At 43.7% G+C, this 18641-nt stretch overlaps 1 protein-coding gene across 5 annotated transcripts in view; it reads left to right on the top strand.

Moving 5' to 3' along the window:
- Positions 1 to 18641, top strand: part of zbtb16a (zinc finger and BTB domain containing 16a) — a 136424-nt gene that overhangs the window by 5328 nt on the left and 112455 nt on the right. The window lies entirely within an intron of this gene.

Raw genomic sequence — 18641 nt, 5'->3', positions numbered from 1 at the left:
TGTTTTTGTGTGTGTGTGTGTGTGTGTGTGTGTGTGTGTGTGTGTGTGTGTGTGTGTGTGTGTGTGTGACTCAAGGCCTCTTTCTTACCTTGAAAGCCACATTCTCACCTTGCGATGTTTGCTTAAATCAATAGGAATGCACAGCGGCTAAAGTTCACTCGAGGATTTGAACCCCATCGCCCGTCCCATCATTCCTGAGCCCCGTATCTCGGCCATACTTGACTGAGTCACTGTTGACTTAAGAAAATATCAGCGCAAAGCTTATACTCCAGAGGGAGGTGTCCTTGTTTGTAGCCTTACACTCCGTTACCTTGCCTTTTATTGTGTCTAATAAGAGTGGTGCAGTTGGTTTCTTTGTAGTCTTGTGCTTGTTGGTAGTTGCTTCTTCTTCTTCTTCTTCTTCTTGTAAAATGAAGGGAACATTTGTGTGGCCTTCATGATAGGTGCTCATTTTTCAGGGTGATTTTTGCATTGGTGGATTTTGAACTTCTTATGGTCAGGCTTTCACAACACCTTAAAAAAACAAAACAAAACAAACAAAAAACCCCACCATAGTTTCAGCGTCTCCAGTAATGGAGTCTCTTCTCCGTGCTTAATGGACAGCCTCCACTCGTTCTCTTGTCTTGAGAAGAAAAAAAAGAAGTCTGCCGTGTGAAACGGTTGCCTGTGTTTCAAGAGGAATTTCATCAATTCGCTCAAGCTGGGAAATCTTGTATCAAAGGAGATTTCCAAACCGTTTCATGCATTGATCTTCCCGCTTTGCCCCACAGCATACTAATAGGTTAATTTAGACGGGTTGATACACCGACACGACACTGTTTAATATTTTATACGGTGTCCTGACAGCCTCCTGAAGTGTAGAAATCAAACATTGCATCATGCACTGTCTGCTCCGCTGTCCGCACATGAAAGGTCTGCAACGCTGCCCTGAGATGCTTGATAATTCAGACGCTCCTCGTGTCCTCACAAATTCCTCTGTGGGTCATTTGAAAGCATATCAACGTATTTTTTTAATTTTTTTAATTTTTTATTTCTCTTTCTGAGTATTGCCTGTCAAGCCGCCGATTCTTTTTGATGTGTATACAAGATGTTTTATTTCAGACAAGTGGAGTTGTGTTCCCCCTCTGACTAATTACACATCACCCCCCCCTCCCCTCCCCCTCCACCCCCCAACACACACACAGCCACACTGTGTCAGGGTCACCATCGCCTCGGCAACAAGCACATAAAAAAAATAAAGTTGGCAGAGTTCACTTGGTGCAGGCAGGTCAAGTCAAACATGAGTGTAATTGTTTGCAGATGTGGCAGAGGTCACTGCTGTGAGGTGTCTATGTGTGCTTCCCATGTTGAAATGAACGTAGCAGAAAGTAGCCACTTCCTGTATAAATGGAGTCTCTGCTGCTCTGGATTACATCATAGAAAAAAAAAAAGAAACGCCACCACCAGACTCTACATTTTATATTCACTCCACAAGTGGTGTCGCTTCTTTGAGTTGCCATTTTTAAGTCGTGTTAACACTTTTTTCATTTATTACGATTTATACAAGATCAAACCGTGAATATTGAATGTCTTATCAAAAATTAATACTTTTTCTGATTAGAATCCTCTTTTAATCAAAATTATTCAACTTTTACATTTTTATCTTTGCGAAGTTCCTGTATGACTGCCTTTGATAACTAGTCGAGGACTTTGAGTTGTTTGAGGCATCAAAAATGTGCTGTTTTGGTATTTGCATTCAAACTTAATCGTTGTTTCAGTCACGCATGCAGCTAAATGAAGGATCACTGTTTTTCTTTTTTTAAGTGCCTTAGGCTGCGTTTAACTGAATCCAAACAATCCCCGTTTGACCGCAGCAACTTTTCTCCCTGTCCGCCTCTCCTCCAGCCGGCCGCCACACCACATCACCTCCCCACTGACAACCCCCCTGGATTTATTTCCTTTAAGGAAGCCGAGAGCTTTTGGGGCTTCGGGCAGACAGGATTACAGCAATATTTTAGTAACCCTTGCACTGAGAAAATAATCAACACGGGAAGGGCCTGAGTGATTATTGAGAAAATAAATGCATGATGCAAGGGGCTAATTCTGCAAGAGGCGGGGGAGCAAAAAAAAAAAAAGCCTCCTCTCTGCTTGGTATTCCAAACACAGCATCCAATTCACGGGAACTAGCCTTGGGTTTATCTCTTTCACTTAATCGTCCATTCTCATGCAAATGATTGACCCTCGCTGTAATGTACATCACATAAGTGAAAAAAAAAGAGAGAGGCTATTTTAAAGGAGAGCGTTTGCAGCATATAGCCGTTAAACATCACTGATAACCATCCGTGCTTTAACTCGGTCTTTTCATGATACTGCCTGCCTTTTTTTTCTTTTCTTTTTTTTTTTCCTGTTGAATGAAAGAGACGAGTGAATGAATTCCCGCCTCTCATCTCTGTAATGCCGTGTTGTTGTTTTTTGTATTTTTTTTGTATTATTGATGGAAGTATTGGGGTAGCGGGTGGGATTAACCTCCGCACGCGCACGCCCTCGTGTTCATTACTCCTCACACTCGTTCCCCCTCCGTCGCAGCAGCAGCAGCCAGCGCTCGCTCTTCCATTTCCTCTCCTTTTGTGGCAGAAAATAAAGGGGGGGGGTGGACGGAGGGGCGCTCTAATACCCCGGGCCCCAGGTGTTTAAACAGCGGGGCCCGGGGCCCTTATCTGTGCATATCAGAGTGGGACAGATAACCCCTGGCACTCCTTCTTAGTAAACCAAGAGCAGATTGAACCCAGATAGCCGCGCACGCAGCGTTTGTTGCAGGTGATAACGATGTATGCACACAAACATATGACCTGCACGCTGAGGTGAGGCCTGGGGAAGGCATACGAGGGGTTTCCTTACACCACTATCAACCATTAAACACACACCGTCAACAAATGGTAAATATTTTGGGGGTTCGGATGGCCACCATGATGAAAGTTTGGTAGATGAAAAGGAAATTCTCAGTTCATGATTTCACTTCCTTTAATGCGTCACAATTTTCTGAATGAGGGTCAAAGAGGTTTTTACTGCTTGAACCTGGTTGGTTTCCACTTCCTCATCCCTCCTAAGCTCCTCCCAGACTCCTCCCTCTTTTGCCCAAATCCAGTTTTAATAGATCAGACCGATATTACGTCATCCAGGGCGGGGCCTCTTGTCACCACGCCCCTTTCTAGAGGGAAATATTGACATTGCGTTGCAGTGACGGAGAATCGGAGGAAGTTGAGACTTTTCTCCAAACTTCTGCTTTTTTGATCCGGTGGTTTACAACGGATTGGTTTTCTAAAGCTAATTTAAATTGAAGTCTATGGAGAGAGTCGTTTGTTTTCCCCCAAAAGGGGGCGGGAACGTTTCTGAAAACGACACCCAGATTTTGGTGAGCGGTATCCCAAGATCTTTATTTGGTGATATAACAGACAGATTTTTGTTTTGTTTTGATCGCGGTTGCCATAAAAATGTAAGTGTTTTTCGGTGAGTTGGAGAAAAAGCGAGCAATTTAAAGACATAAAATGAAAAAGCTGTCAAGAATTCCTGCTTCTGCAATCAAACAGCGCTGAAGTGAGACTATCACCAATATATAAATGTGGTAAATGGCACCAACCACTGTCTCAATTAGAAGCCGTGAGGATTCTCTGCACCTTAAACACCGAAGTAAATCAGTGTGTGATGATGTGTGTTCCTCACGAGGAAGAAAAACACACATGTGCCGGTAGTTCAGGAGAAATGATGGATGAATACCTGCATTTTGAAGCAGTCAGATATTTGCTTTATTGCTTCAGTGAACGCTGCTTTGACGTGAACTCAAACAACCCGAGACTAAAACTAAAACAGCAGCAGACTTGTGATCGTAACCTGCAAAAAAACAACAACAAAAAAACAAAAAACAGTGCACGCGTTTTTTCTTTTCTGCTTCCTGAAAGCAGCCGCTGCAACAAAGCATCCATTACATGGCAGTGGATTACCCTCTATTTGAAATCACTCAGTGAGCTAAGTCTCCCCGGCTCGCACTCAGAGGTACAGTACATGTTGGTGTAATAATCCAATAGCACAAAAAAAAAAAAAAGGCTTCTACTCATCGAAAACACCTCTCCAAGAAACGGCGAAGCCTCAGACGGCTTATTCAAGTCTGCCTGCCACATCCTCTCTTTTTATCCTCACACAGGTGACTTTCTTCTTTTTTTTTTCCTGCCCTTATTGGAGGTGCAGTGTTTGTTTATGCCCCTGAGGAGCTGCCGCTTTGACCGGGCCTACGGTGATAGCCACGGCCGAGGCAGCTGCTGGCTGAGGCCCAATTATAGACGGGCTTTAAAAGGCTCTGGTTGAACCGTAAAGATTTACACCGCCATCGCTCTGATCTCAGATCTGGGCTCTGTCCTCACTGTCAGGATAGGGAGATGTATCGATTAAAGACTTAACACCGGGGGCTACATCATGTGGATTGGACTGCACACACACACACACACGCACACGCACACACACACACACACACACACACACACACACACACACACACACACACACACACACACACACACACACACACACACACCTTAGCACAGATCAAGCATTTCATTGTCATGCAGTCGTGTGATGTCGTCAAGAAGCTGGAGGAAATAAGGATGCTTTTATTTGGAGTGTAGTCAGAGAAGGGCAACGCCGAGAGAGAGATGGTGTGGGGGGGAGGAGGGGGAGAGGGGAGGAGGCGTGTGTGTGTGTGTGGGGGGGGGGGGGTCTAATATCCAGACAGTGGCTATGGCAATGGAGGGAGGCGATCTAATCAGCTGGCTGATTAGATCGCCTCCCTCCTCCCTCCTCCCTCCTTCCCCCTGAGATAAGAGCGAGAGGGAGGTGCTTGTGCCATAAAAAGTTAGCAGCTTGACTCGGTGCGACCAGCTGCCTCGGCGCGGCGACCAGCGCCCGGCTCGGCAGACGTGGCCTTTGCTGATGCGCTCTGGCACCGACCCGCTATGAAACAAACACACGGAGGCCCCCCTGTCTTTTGTCCCCGCGGGGGCCATGTGGTCTGGAGGGGGGGATAAGGATAACATACTGTACTGGAAGTCGGCCGTCTCTGTGTGTCCATGGAGCGAGTATAGGATGTTTTTGTTGTTTTTTTTTTTTGTGGTGTTAGGGGGGGGGGGCAGAGAGCTGGAGGGGAGTACTAATTACAGCCAGTTATCAGGTGACATGCAAATGTGTTATCGGCCTTAACTTCCTGATGTGTATCTCTGAATCCCAGAAGCTGCTGTGAGTGTTGGTAGGAGAGGAAAGAGGAGGCGAATGCAACAGTGCAAGAATTCATTAGAGGATTTCTATTTCTTTTTTTTTAAACTTATATCAGACTTTCTTACTGTATTAAAGCTCCGTGCATCATTGTCAACTTTCCCATTTAAAAAGAAGGAAAAAAAGAAAAAAAAGAAAGAGTCGATAGAATTAGAATGATCTGGCCTGAGAGCTCAGTGGGTTTTAGTTCTGGTTCAGAGAGTCCTGCCTCTGTTCTTCTGGACCTGAACGCTCCGGGTTCTAATCCCATCGATATCCCATTAGCATCCCCTCTCCGGGTCCTCCGCCACATGAAAGAAGACGTGTCGGGTCCCTCTCTCTCTCTCTCTCTCTCTCTGATTCTGTCTCTGGCGGACCGTAAGGGAGGAACGGGCCACAATAAGTAAATGTGCCGGAGCCAAAGGGCCGACCCGAGTGTGCTCGCAAATGTCTGATGTGTTCGTGTGTGTTCGTGTGTGTTCGTGTGTGTGTGTGTGTGTGTGTGTGTGTGTGTGTGTGTGTGTGTGTGTGTGTGTGTGTGTGTGTGTGTGTGTGTGTGTGTGTGTGTGTGTGTGTGTGTGTGTGTGTAAGAAAGCGTCCACCGCCACCTCGGAGGCCCCCGAGCCTCCCTGGGAAGTATCAAACCGGAGCCCTTCGCGGCTTCCAGCGATAGAGAGCTTCTAATTAGCCTCTTTGTTGCCACTTGAATGCTTTGCTGGAGATTGGCAAGAGGCCCCAACGGACTGATACCAGCACGCTAAGAAGCTGGTCATAAAAATTAGCCCCTCTATTCTCCCCCACCGTCACCTGTCATAAAGAAGCTCTCAGGTAGGAAAATGAGGCCATGTGAGCTTTTTTATTCACCTCTTCAGAGCCATGTTTTCACTCAGGGGGGGCGGAGGAGGGAGGGATGGTGGGGGCGGGGCGGGGGGGGGGGGAGGGGGTTAGGTGAGTGCCAGATATCTGCTGAGAGGGTCTACGCAACAGAAAAGTTGGAAAGCAAAACTCAAAACGGCCGTAATCGCTTTCAAAAACAAAAGTGATAATTATTATAATAATTATGCTAAACGGGAGCCGATATGAAAAAGTAGAGAAATATACAAAACCTGGAGTCCACTAGTGAGCCAGTTTTAAAAATGTTTTCATTTCATGGCTTTTCAGCATACCTTTTTACTTCCTGTAATGACTTTGGATATCTTATACATTGAAGTCGTGGTAACCATGAGTCTAACTAATGTAGCAGAAACAACTTAAGTCACAGGTTATATTTAGTTATTAAATGAAAATATTATCAGTTTGCAAATTTGAGAACATGTAAATTCTTATTTCAGTCCTTTTCTTACATCATAAATTATTTCAAAATAAAATCTGAATCAGTTTTATTAGCCAGGTGTAGCTTGTGTACAAAACAATCATAAATAGACTTATAAAACATAAATACACAGCTAAAAAAAAACACACATATACACCTAATGCAAAAACATGGAATAATGAGAATAAGAGGAAGCATGTTTATTTATTTGATCCCACCTCGATTAGCACGTTAGTTTACTGACTAGTTACTCCTTCTGGCGGTTAGCTTAGTCCCTGAACCACATTGAGCTTCCAGAGAGGTTTGGAGTTAAAGAAAATCCAAGTTCTCTTTCCACTGAAGATGGATGTGATTGTGTTATCACAAAGTCTCCATCTGACCGTCGGGCCATTCAGGAACGCTCTCAGATCTCCGGTCGTGGCAGCTGACGTGCCGCCGCTCGGTGAGTGGCGTGGCGGCGGCGGCGGCGCGGCGCGATGAATGTCAAGGCGACTTGCAGCTTTACCGCTGACCGACACGTTTTAAGCTGCGCTGTAATCCAGGAGGGATCAGTTGGGTAAATCATGGCATAAAGCTTAAAACCATAATTGATTTATGTATTTGCTGACCGAAGACGCCCAGAGAGATTACCGCAGGGAGAGAGAGAGCTGCTGATGGATAGGCCGACGACCCCCCCACCCCCACCCGCACCTCCCTCCCCCCCCTCACACGGCCTGCATGCGAGGAGGGGAATGAATTCAATTGAAGGGAGACTTGTCTACTCGAAGAAGAAAGAATGTCTGAAAACATTGTGAGACTGAATGAGCGAGTAAATCTCTAGTTGCAGTTACAGCAAACTGTTTTTTTTTTTTTTTTTTTAAAGTGACACTTCACCAGTTTTGATGCGTTTGGTGACATTTAAGTGGCGGACGGCCAACGCGACTGAACAAGCCCATTACATTTAGACTTTAGTGTTGCTGAATCCTGATTGGTGCAAATCTTCCATCCAAGTCAAAATTCATCCCAGAATTTTTGAGCTAATCACCATTCAAACATGCATTAAAAAAAAAAAAAAAAAAAAATGCAGATATATTTTCATCTGTAAAGTATTTTTCCATCATGGTCTGGTGCCAGGAATTTAATTACGCTAAATTAGATTACTAAATTTATTTTTTGTTTATTATTTTTTTATAGCATAGATAACTTAAACCACCATTAAAGTCCCACCTTTAGTTTTTTCTGCACAGAGATGAAAACGAAGGATTTATTTTTGTTTGTATATACAGTGACCCCTCGCTATAACGCGGTTCACCTTTCACGGTCTCGCTGCTTCACGGATTTGCATCGTGCATTGTGTTCTGCATTCTGATTGGCTAAACAGTCTCTCCGCTTCTTCTCTACCTGTTTGTCAATAACGTTGCGGTTTAATATGTACACGTACGTAAAACAGCTTGCCAAATTAAAAATAATCGATGGTGGCATGTCGGTTTATAAGAATCTTTTTGCCCAGAAGAAAAAAGAGCGACAACAACTACCGATAACTATGTTCTTCTCTCGAAAAACCACACCTGCACCGCCGGCTTTAGAAGAAAGAACCGCTGCAGAGCGGAGTCAGGATGCAGCGGCTCAGTCAGAAGAGCAGTGAAATACACGAGTCACTATTTGTCCTACTGTACTTTGTATTTGTTTTCATAATCATTTTTCATTTCCTCCCGTTCTAATCCAATGACTCGGGTCGCAGTGGGGCGGTGCCGATCTCAGCAATTTGAAGCCTTCAGTTCGTATTGATGATTCAAATTATTATTTTACAGTACAGTAGTTATTTGTAAAAAAAAAACATTTATACAGTACTTTTATTTGTTAAACAAATGCTTGGGCCTGTAAAAAGGTTTTGTTCTTTGGTTTCAATGTATTATGGAGTATTTCATTGTATAATAATTGTTAAAAAAAAAAAGGTTACTACTTCACGGATTTCACCTATCACGGTCTCTATTTGGAACGTAACCCCCGCGATAAACGAGGGTTCACTGTATTTTCGTAGATGGCCAGGGATTGGACGATGTCAGATGTTTTATAAATAGACGTCATCAGTCCCGCCTTAATTGGCATCTTAATTTCCAGATTGCCACTGATGAGGTGTTGGACAGTGTAAAGTCATGTAATTTCTCAGATGGCCCATGAATCTTCCTCCTGCCACATAACGGATCCTCTCTCTCCTGTTTATCGCCTGACTGCCAGCCGTCTCCAAGGTCTCTCTTGACCATTTCCAGATTGTTTTGTGTTTGTCTGTTTGTCCCTGAGCCCCCGAAAGGCGAGAGTATAAGGATAGCAAAATAAATAAATAAAAAAAAGCCATTCCATTTCCTGGACTGATCACCACGGCGGATGGCTGTGACATGTCATGACTCAAACAGCATCATTTCTGCCACTCCTGTCTCGCTGCTGACCTTACAAATGATGCTGTGGGCTCCCGCCATATGCCATTAAGCATGCTGTAAAACAGGACGGGCTTCTTATCCCCCTTCGTAGGTGCAGCCGCGCCTCTTCACCGCGCACGTTTCAAAAGCAGCAGTTTTCTCTCTCTGTTTTTTGTCCATATACACACTTTTTTTGTTCTGCCCCTTCCTTCCCTTCTTGTGTTTTATTGCCTCCTGTAAGTGTTGGTCTGAGGCGAGGAGCTGCTGAAGCTTCCCTAACAGGTGTTTGGGTGCTTATCGCCCACGTCTCTGCCCTTATCTCTGGCCCTCAGCTTCCTGCATCCTCTCTTGCATGCCTCAGAGTGGGGATATATTTCACTTAGCCTCTGACCTGAAACCTTCCTCTCTATCTCTTTGGGTCTCCTTTGCCTCATGCACACACACGCACACACACACACACACGCACGCGCACGCACACGCACACACACACACACACACACACACACACACACACGCACACACACACACACACACACACAAGGAAGGGCTGGCGTGCTGATAGACAGGATGAGGCTGTGAAGACATTTCATCATCACCTAGCTCGACTTACTTTCTTCTTATCGACTTCTTTATTTTACTCCCAACCTGCATGAGAATTGAATTTGAATATGCTGAATATGCTGAAGGGGAACTTAAACCGAGGACACCTGACAGCTCATTTTGCTGTACATACATTGGTTTACATTCCCGATTGATTCATTAAAGCAGTCAAATGGGAAAAACACAAAGCACCAAACACCCACCGTGCACGGCGAATTCTGGTGAGAGTAACTCTTTTCTTGGATCTGATCTTTTAACCTTTTTCAGGAGTTAAACCTGAACTCCAGCGGGGGTTCAAACATTAATCCCACGAAGAGTCAAATTCAACTTTGACCTTTTATTGCTGTTTTAATGTGAAATCTATCAGTCAACACTTAAAAGTACGTATAATTTGACATTTATGGAGTTTATATTAAAGGTTTCAGATAGAAATAACTACAAAATAACATATTTTTCACCAATCTATATTTAACTAATATATGCATTGTGTGCAACAACAAATGCTGCATGAATACTTGATGCATAAAGCTAACCAATGACTAAGTGTGACTCTGATAGGTATATATATCACATTCCTACCTTGCACACTTAAAGTCTTAAGTCATAGCCCCATTTTATGTATTATTATGTCGTAAAGATAATTTCTTCCCATTACTTGGATTTAATTTGGTTGTTTTACTCTCAAAAGTAATGAAGAAATAACAAAGGCATGCTGGGAAATGCTAATACGGCAAAAAAGCTGCCCAGTAAACATCAGAAGTAGAGTTGAATCATGCTCCTCAACACCAAGCGAATAAACACTTATTATTATTATTATTATTATAAAGAGTATCCCTGAACACAAGGTGTAGTTAAACTTAGGAAATCGACTCTTTCACTCTTTAACTGCAGGATATTCCAACTCCAGAAATGTCCTGTGATGTTTGTAAACAGCTTAAATTTCCCTTCAGTGAAAATCTAAATTTTCGATTGGCTGTCCAGTAAATTGATAAATGAGTTCAGCAGTAAACTGTACACGTTCACCGTGTAGCTCTGCTATCCTCCGACTGACTGATGCTTGTAAAAAGAAGAAAACGAATGAATTACAGTGGAAACGTCTGAGTGGCTTTGATGCTGTTAGCTACCGAGAGTTTGATCCAGCATTTTGTCAGAGTGATTGGTCTCAGGCTTTAGCCCCGCCTCCACATTCCCTCCATCCGTCCCTGCTCCCGAGTCTCACACGGGGGACAAAGGCTAAAGTGTCTGTGGGATGGGGTTGTGATGGTGGTTTGAAGGGGGTTGACCCCCTCCAAGGACCTGACAGGGGCCCTTCTTTTTTTTTTTTTTTTTTTTTTTCTAATCCCCATTCGGAGTGGGCACAGAGGGGAGAGAGCCCACAGCCTAACACCCATGAGAGAGTCTATTGTGAGCGGTGGGCTCTGCTACAGTAGGATGGATGCCGGGGTCTCCAGCCCAGATAAACTTTGAGGTCAGCAAGGCCCCCCGTTATTTACAGTAGGCCCTTTCATTGGCCCCGACTGAAACAGGAACGGCTGGTTGGAGGTGGAGGCGGGGGGGACGACCACTGTTTGTGCTCAGCCAGGCCTCCACCGCAGGTCAAAGAGCACGGAGGGTGGGGCCGCAGGGGTTACAGACCTGACTTTTGTCTGCGCGTCGGGGGAGTTTCTGCTTCGTACGGGAGAAGAAAAGCTTTTTTAGGGTCGATGGCATGTCCTCAGAAAGAAAAGGAGGCAGGGATAACATCCACACATACTCTCTTTCTCTCTCCTGGGATGTGACATAACTGCAGGATAACACACTGGAGTTGAGAAAAATATCCCAAATTCAACTTCTTTTCTTTATATTACATTTGCTATGAATCCAAAATAATCGTATAAAACCAAATGAAGAAGTTTTCTTGTTTTTACACAAAAGAATCAGAAGAAATTTGAAAATGGCGTTTGTTAGAAAAACATCTCAGCCTTCGCTTCATTAAGCGGATGATAGTAGACACGATGCTGCCTCATGCTTGTCTGCTAAGATTTCAACCCCACTGAGGGCAGTTTCTGGCATAATTGGTGCACAAAATAGTTTTAGTAGTTTTAAAAGTCAAAATGGTAGGAGCTGCAAATTTAAGTTTCAAAATGTGTTGATTTAAAAATGCTAAGTGCTGCTGGTCGGTTGGGTCGTGGGTTGGTTGCATTAATTCTTCCACTGGTTTGCAATTTTCATTTGTGATTTCACTGCATATTTTAACAGGATAATTTTTGGAATTTATTGATTTGTCACAAAACGAATCAGATAATGTGGAAAAGTTTTCTGTCATTTTTGGTTCTTTTTCCATTTCATGTACAGAAGAAAACCCTCCGCAGCTTTGATTTTCCTTCTTCATGGCTTTGTGTCGACTTTGCCTCTGAGTTTATTTACATCACTAGTTCAGGATGTGAACCTCCTGCAGCACAAAGAAACAGTGCAGCAACACAATAGGTGGTGTTTTTTTGTCTTTTTTTTTTTTTACTGGGGTTTTGCTGAGAAAAGTGAAAATTCAACACCATCACCAACGACTGCACGCCTGCTTCGATTGTCCTGCAGTGACTCGCTGACCTACATAAGCGCAGCACAAAGCTTGACCTGCTATAGAAGCTAAAGAAACACAGCTAACACTACAGGGAAGAAAGAAAAAAACCCGCTGTAACCCGACACTTCAGATTTAGTCAGTTAGGTCGTCTTCATTCTCACGTGACATTCAATACTCGGTAATAATCCCCCGAATGGTCGAAACAAGTCACCTCTGCTCTGAGATTGTTGCCGTCAAGTCCATTTATTAACCTTTAATCCGATGTGATTCATTATAAGTCGTGTTTGCTGTCTTTCATTAAGAAATGGGAAGATGCCACGGGCCGGCGTGGCACGCGAAGCAGAAGCGGCAGCATCATCTGTCAGGAGAGTCCAGCGTAATCTGACTGTAATCTCGGTGTCGACCTGATGAGTCGAGGACGGAGGGAAAACGTACAATACGGACGGCAGCGTCTCAGGCGTTCGTTTGCCGGGCACGGATTTAGTTATTTTTTTGCTCGGACAAAGACGGGGAGGAGGTTAAAGGTCAGCAGGCGAGGACTTTACAGATGAAGCGGGGTACGGCGAGGCTGCGTAGGAGTTTTTTTTTTTTTATTTGACCCCCCACCTCTCACCCCTATTGTCCCGAGAGGACACAAAGGCTTCTGTCAAACTCTAGTGGTCAGCGCTTCGGCCAAAACCCGCTGAGCGCCACAAGCAGCATCAGCAGAGGGGTTTTTAAATGTGGACGAATCAGCAGCAAGGACCAATCAGGAGGCAGAGACAAAAAGACGCTTTATCTCCTCTAACGTAGTTTTACAAAGTGGACCCATTTCTCTTTCTGAGCATCTGTTCTGTACAATATCAAGTACTTCTTGGAAATGTTGTTCTTCTATACACATAGAAATATTATAAGATATGAAACCCATGAATGCATCAGTGATGTAATCACGTAATCAAATAGCAAAACACCAACAGTGGCCAATAGTGCCTAATTAATCAATGGGTAAAAATACATTTTACAGAAATCTTCTGTTTGTTTAAAGAAGATGAAAAGCACACAGATTTGAGCTTTAAAAAAAAAGTAAATATCTACCTTAAGGGTAAAAAAAAAAGAAGAGAAATAATATTGTCAAAATATTCGTCCTGAAAAAGAAGCTCATCCATCTGCACTCTGAATTCGTTCCGTTTAATCTTTATCGTCTTTATTTTGTGGATTTAATTAATCATTTCTATAAAAGACACTGTTAACGTCCCGATTACCCCAAAAAAGCTCCATTTTAAAGCCAGAGCTCTGCTGTACGTCAACACCTCCCGTCCTCATTCGTCCGTCTGTAACAGTGACTGCTCGCATTAAAAATACCAAAGTCCTGCTGACATTTTTCACCTCAAAAGAGAGAAAAAAGAAAAGTTAAAAAATATATATTGGATCAGAGAGCAGAAGTGCAGCGTGAAAAGGGCTTCCTGGCCTTACAATTTCTCTGCCTATGTCTTGCTTTCTGTCCTTTAAATACCCTTGACATATTACGGAGGAGATCAAAAGCAAAAGGAGAGATGTGGGTTTGCATGTCGGTGTGAAGGTACAATGTGGGCTGGAGCGAGGCCTTCGGAGGAGAATACACAGTGTGGCATTCGATTTGTCTCCGTCTTCGACCGACGGTTTTGGTCATTGTTGGCGATGTATGCCTCGCCGAGTTCAATTTAAATATTCTCTCTGACGAAAAAAACAAAATCGCATAGAAAAAAGGAGACGGGAGAAGTTCACAGGAAGTAGATTAACTTTGATCATCTGCCGCCCGTTCGGATTGTTTATGAAGAGAATCCGTTCTCGCTTCTCGAAATGTGACGACTCGCGACTCTCGTTGGATTTTTGACGTGAAGGTCTGAATTTGTTTTCGTCTGTACAGGAAGGTGTGATTTGCATTTTTGTGCACATGACAGTTGACGTCTTTACAGTAGATATGCAAAGGCTGGTCCTCGTTGGGCAGCAATGCACTTCAAAAAAAAAGAAGAAATTTGTTGTCATTTTGTTATTTATTCTAATTTGTCCGCATAAAATTGAAAGAATACCGTTTTCTCCCGACTTTTCCAGCACTTATGCACTTTGCACAAATAAAATCAATGAATCCATTTGCAGCTCTTTAAGACTGATGCCGACATATTTCATTGTGGAGGATGCACCGGTCGTCTTTCGAGCATAAGAACGTATGTTTTGCAAACCTGTGCTCGTATTTGACATAATATTTGACGGGCGTTTCCTTGGAGATGTTTGCAGAAGGAACTGTAAGGTCCTGCGGTACGGCGGCCTGTACGAGCTGTCAGAGGTCAGTGGACATGGTACAGCTTTCACATGGCCCTGAGGTCCTGACCCCCACCTCTGTTGGTCATACTCACCGCCCCCCACCCCCTCCTCCTCCCAGCAAGGACCGAAGCCCTTTGAGACGAGCCCTCAACCCCCCGCAGAGCGCGCCCCTCAGCACATTAATAGTGGCACTGGAACTAATTGCCCAACCTTAGATGTGCTTGAGACCCAGATTGCCTCAGCTGCCAGCGCGCCACAAACCCCCCGACGCTCCACCCCAAACAGAAGAAAACCTTCAAAAGAAAAATCGCAAAATTGCTGGTTCCTCTGGGCGGGGGCCTTTGGTAAAACACGGCTCCGCTCTTCAAAGGGCTTCGTTTGTGTCTTTGTGTTACTGTAAATGTGCATCCATTCAAACTTGTTTTCAAAACATCGCCCTCCCTTCTTGCGCCGCGCTTTCGATTTTTGCTTCGCCATTCAGCGACAGCTTTGGTTTCGCTTTTTATTCCTCGGCGAGGGACTGACAAGTACTCACTATGTACCTCGCGCCTCGGCGAGACCTTCCCACACATGCCATCCTCCGCCATTTTGTTGCTAACCCCGTCAGGCACGATGAAGCGCCAAATCGCCCTTTTGTATTCGGCACACGTATCGGTAATCCTTCCCATCATTCTGGAATATTTTCTTTCAGGCGTGCGCTTTGAACTGTGAATTGCAGCGCTGGTGTAAAGTGGTGTCTAGCACCAGACTGTTGCTGTTCACACTGTCACGTCTGCCGTCTCCTCTCGCTGCAGTCAGCGTCACCCGAGTTCAAAGAGGCGCTGAACGAGAGGGAAGCAGTCTGAGAGGCGTTTTATGATTTTATTGGGCCGGAGGAAGCATTGTTGGGAAGGTGTTGGACCGCTGTCTGCGCGTAGTGTCGCTGCAGACTGCGGCGGCCGGCTTGTTTGTGGATGCTTGTGTATATAATGTAGTCGCGCCAGCATTTAGTGCTCCTCCGTTAGCGTGGAAATATGAGCGTGTCTTTATGTCTCGTGTCTATAATTCCAGTAGAGAAAGCTGCAGACGCCCGAATAACTTCACGCAGAAGAAACTCCGCGTCAGTCTGCACAGACATTTATAGATGCAACAAGCTTTTGTACAATCAGAGAGAAAACGGTACAATTATTTACCTTTATAGCAAATAGAAACCCAGAAGTTTTGCTGCACTGGTTGTGATGACACCAAAAAAAAAAAAGGGTCTACAAATTTATTGAAATGCCGAAGGAACACAAAAAAAACCAACCTCCATCCCGACAGGTTGGGCAACAATCAATATGAAGGAAGTTTGTTTGTAAAATTGAGATTCAAGCGAGCACATTGACAGGAAAAGTTTATTATTTTTGCAAAATACAGCAATATTAATTTAGTCTTAATATGCGTGTATCTACAGGGAACCCCGGACGATGGTAGTAGATGAAAGGAAACCATTATGGACACTTCCAACTCAAAAAGTTCAGATTTATGGAAAATAACTCGATTTCCAGCTAGAATCCTTTTTTTACTGGACAAACACTTTGAGTCAGAGAATTCATCCGGCTGCGATTGATAAACACATAAATGATGTATCGTTTGACTCAAGTTGAACTTCTTAGATCCTGGTTGGATGTTCCAGCAGCAGATATGCGTTACATAAAACAAACATAAACAATAACAGATGAGCTTCAGAAAATATTCAAACAAAAGAGTAACTTTCTGTGTTCTTTGTAGTGTCGTGTGAATTTTACTAATAAAAAAAACTCATTACACACAAACAGTCTTCATAAAACTCGTCAGTGGAAAAGAGTGGTAATGATTTCATTGGGGGAGGGGCTTAATACACAAAGTGTCTTTTAATGAATCCAGTCAACTCTTTATGGAGCACATTTACAATACGATCACATCCTTATTTATCTTTATTTACTTGGACTAGTGTGTTTGTTTTATGAGTCTATTCAATCTGTCCTTCTTCTGATGAAACAAGAAGAGGATATGTGACATGGTGAAGTACAGGTGAAGCAGAAAAATCGCAATTCTGTTTTTTTTTAAATTATTATTGACCCTTAAATTTGATCATAATTAGTGGACCAGTTTATTGGTTTTAAGCGTTGAGACCCTTTTTTAAGGTAAACATTAAGGATGTTTTTATGTTAACTGGTCAGTCTTTAATGGTTTTTAACCACTTAAAATATCTTAAACTCTGCAGATAATCAATTCAAAAACCTACATATTGTACGGTGCATCTATCCATTAATCCCAATATCTTTTATGCATCCTTACGAGAGATGAATGATTTGGCACTATATAAAAAAGAAAAGAAAATGGAAGCTGGAATTTGTCCCTGTGTCTTTGTATCGTTACCTCGAGCTATCTTTGTTTAATGTATTAACAACGTGAAATCTGCTGAAGGATGCACGTCGCGTCGACAGTACAATGATATGAATCATAAAAGGATCAACGGCTGCAGATTACTGCACCGCCGGAAAAAACCCCAGTAATGTTTGTACTTCATGGACATGATGCCATATCAGGTGAGATCTGAGGCACCGGCCGTGCTGCAAAAATGAAACCAAAACTGGTTGAATTCCTTTAACAAGCACTCAAGTTGTGCCCCGGCTGGTGTTTCTCAGTGCCGGCTTTCACCGAGCCAAGGTAACTCTTCCTGTACATCAGATATATAAAAATATCCCCGAGGCTCCTTTTGATTGAAAAATAAATAGCTCAATTTCCCTTTTAATGTGCCGTTTATTCAAAGTATTTCAGACATTTCTGCAGGTTGTAATCACACAGTAACCTCCAGATATATCATATGTATTTATATACACATCCTTATGATGCAGAGCTGGAGCTGCAGACGGTCATGATGAGGGCAGAGAGCAGAGTGTCGTATCAACTCCAGCCAGATGCATTTTTCTCCCTGAAATACTCAAAAAAAAAAAAAAGAAGCTGCTTCTGCTTTTTCTAGGACAGCCGCTGCCCACAGAGACTCCCCCTCAGCTCTACCTAATTTCTTTTTTTCTTTTTTTTTGTGAAATACGACATGTCATACTTCAGTCTGCACGTTTGCATGCTGCCAAATAATCCATCACAGGACAAATATCTTCTTCCTCCTCCTTTAAATAAACTCCTGCAGCAGCAGCAGTGTGTCTGTCGACCGCTCCGATAATCCTCCATGGAAATGTAGCCGCTGACAGATGTGTGCATGGCTATCAAGAATTACAGCTGTGATAAGAAAGAATGAAGTTTATCCTCTTGTAGCAACAGTACAGTGACGGAGCCCCGCACTGTTATTATATGGTAAATATCCTGGACGCCATGTGCCGCCTCTAATCCCATGACCGTGCACTTCAAATCTGCTTTCGCTGCTGATGTGGACATCTTTTGTTCTTGTGTGTGTGTGTGTGTGTGTGTGTGTGTGTGTGTGTGTGTGTGTGTGTGTGTGTGTGTGTGTGTGTGTGTGTGTGTGTGTGTGTGTGTGTGTGTGTGTGTGTGTGTGTGTGTGATATATGCTGTGTGAACTGTTCTTCGCGCTGACATCGGGGAAACCGCGTTGTCGTTCAGCTCCGGTCGACCTGTTGATGCGTCTTTGACGATGTGAGGTGGCTCTTTGAAACTTATTGGGAAATTTCTGCATGAATTGACCAACATTTTAGGTTTGGACATGTTGCATTATGGGAAATATAGGATTCAGTATTTTTTTGAGTGTGCCCACCAACCTGTTAGTTTGTGAACGGCCGTTATGAAGTTCAGATTCTATCCGTCACCATCTTTGCTAGTTCGGAGCGGCTTGGAGCAGGAAGTGACCATATTTGGACGAGCTGGGGGGGAGGAGCCAGCGGTGGATCTGACTGATCTGATTGGCACCCGGACGATACTACGTCCCGCCCACTGATAGATGTAACCTGACTGCACCACAGGCCTGTCAATCAAACAGACACGCCCCCAAAAACAGGTCTTCTTGAATCTTCTTTTCTAATGAATGAGGGATTATTTTCAGATGGACCTCCAGAAAACTAATAAGAAGGAGTGACTTTAGCTAACAACACCGAGATAACTGATGGACACATTTTATTCACTTTGGATTTGATGAGAGAAGTTGAATGGGAGTCTATGGAGCCGGAGGCTTTTTGGAGCCGACCTCTAGTGGCACTCGCTGGTATTGCAGCTGAAGACACTTCTGTATTGGCCTTATTTTTTTTTA

The sequence above is a fragment of the Brachyistius frenatus genome, unplaced genomic scaffold (assembly GCF_029030835.1).
Source record: "Brachyistius frenatus isolate BFR_SWC_R1_liver_20210118 unplaced genomic scaffold, ASM2903083v1 Contig_84, whole genome shotgun sequence".
In the NCBI taxonomy this organism is placed as follows: Eukaryota; Metazoa; Chordata; class Actinopteri; family Embiotocidae; genus Brachyistius; species Brachyistius frenatus.
Note: the sequence above shows the minus strand (reverse complement) of the source record. Positions and strands in the feature narration are given on the sequence as shown.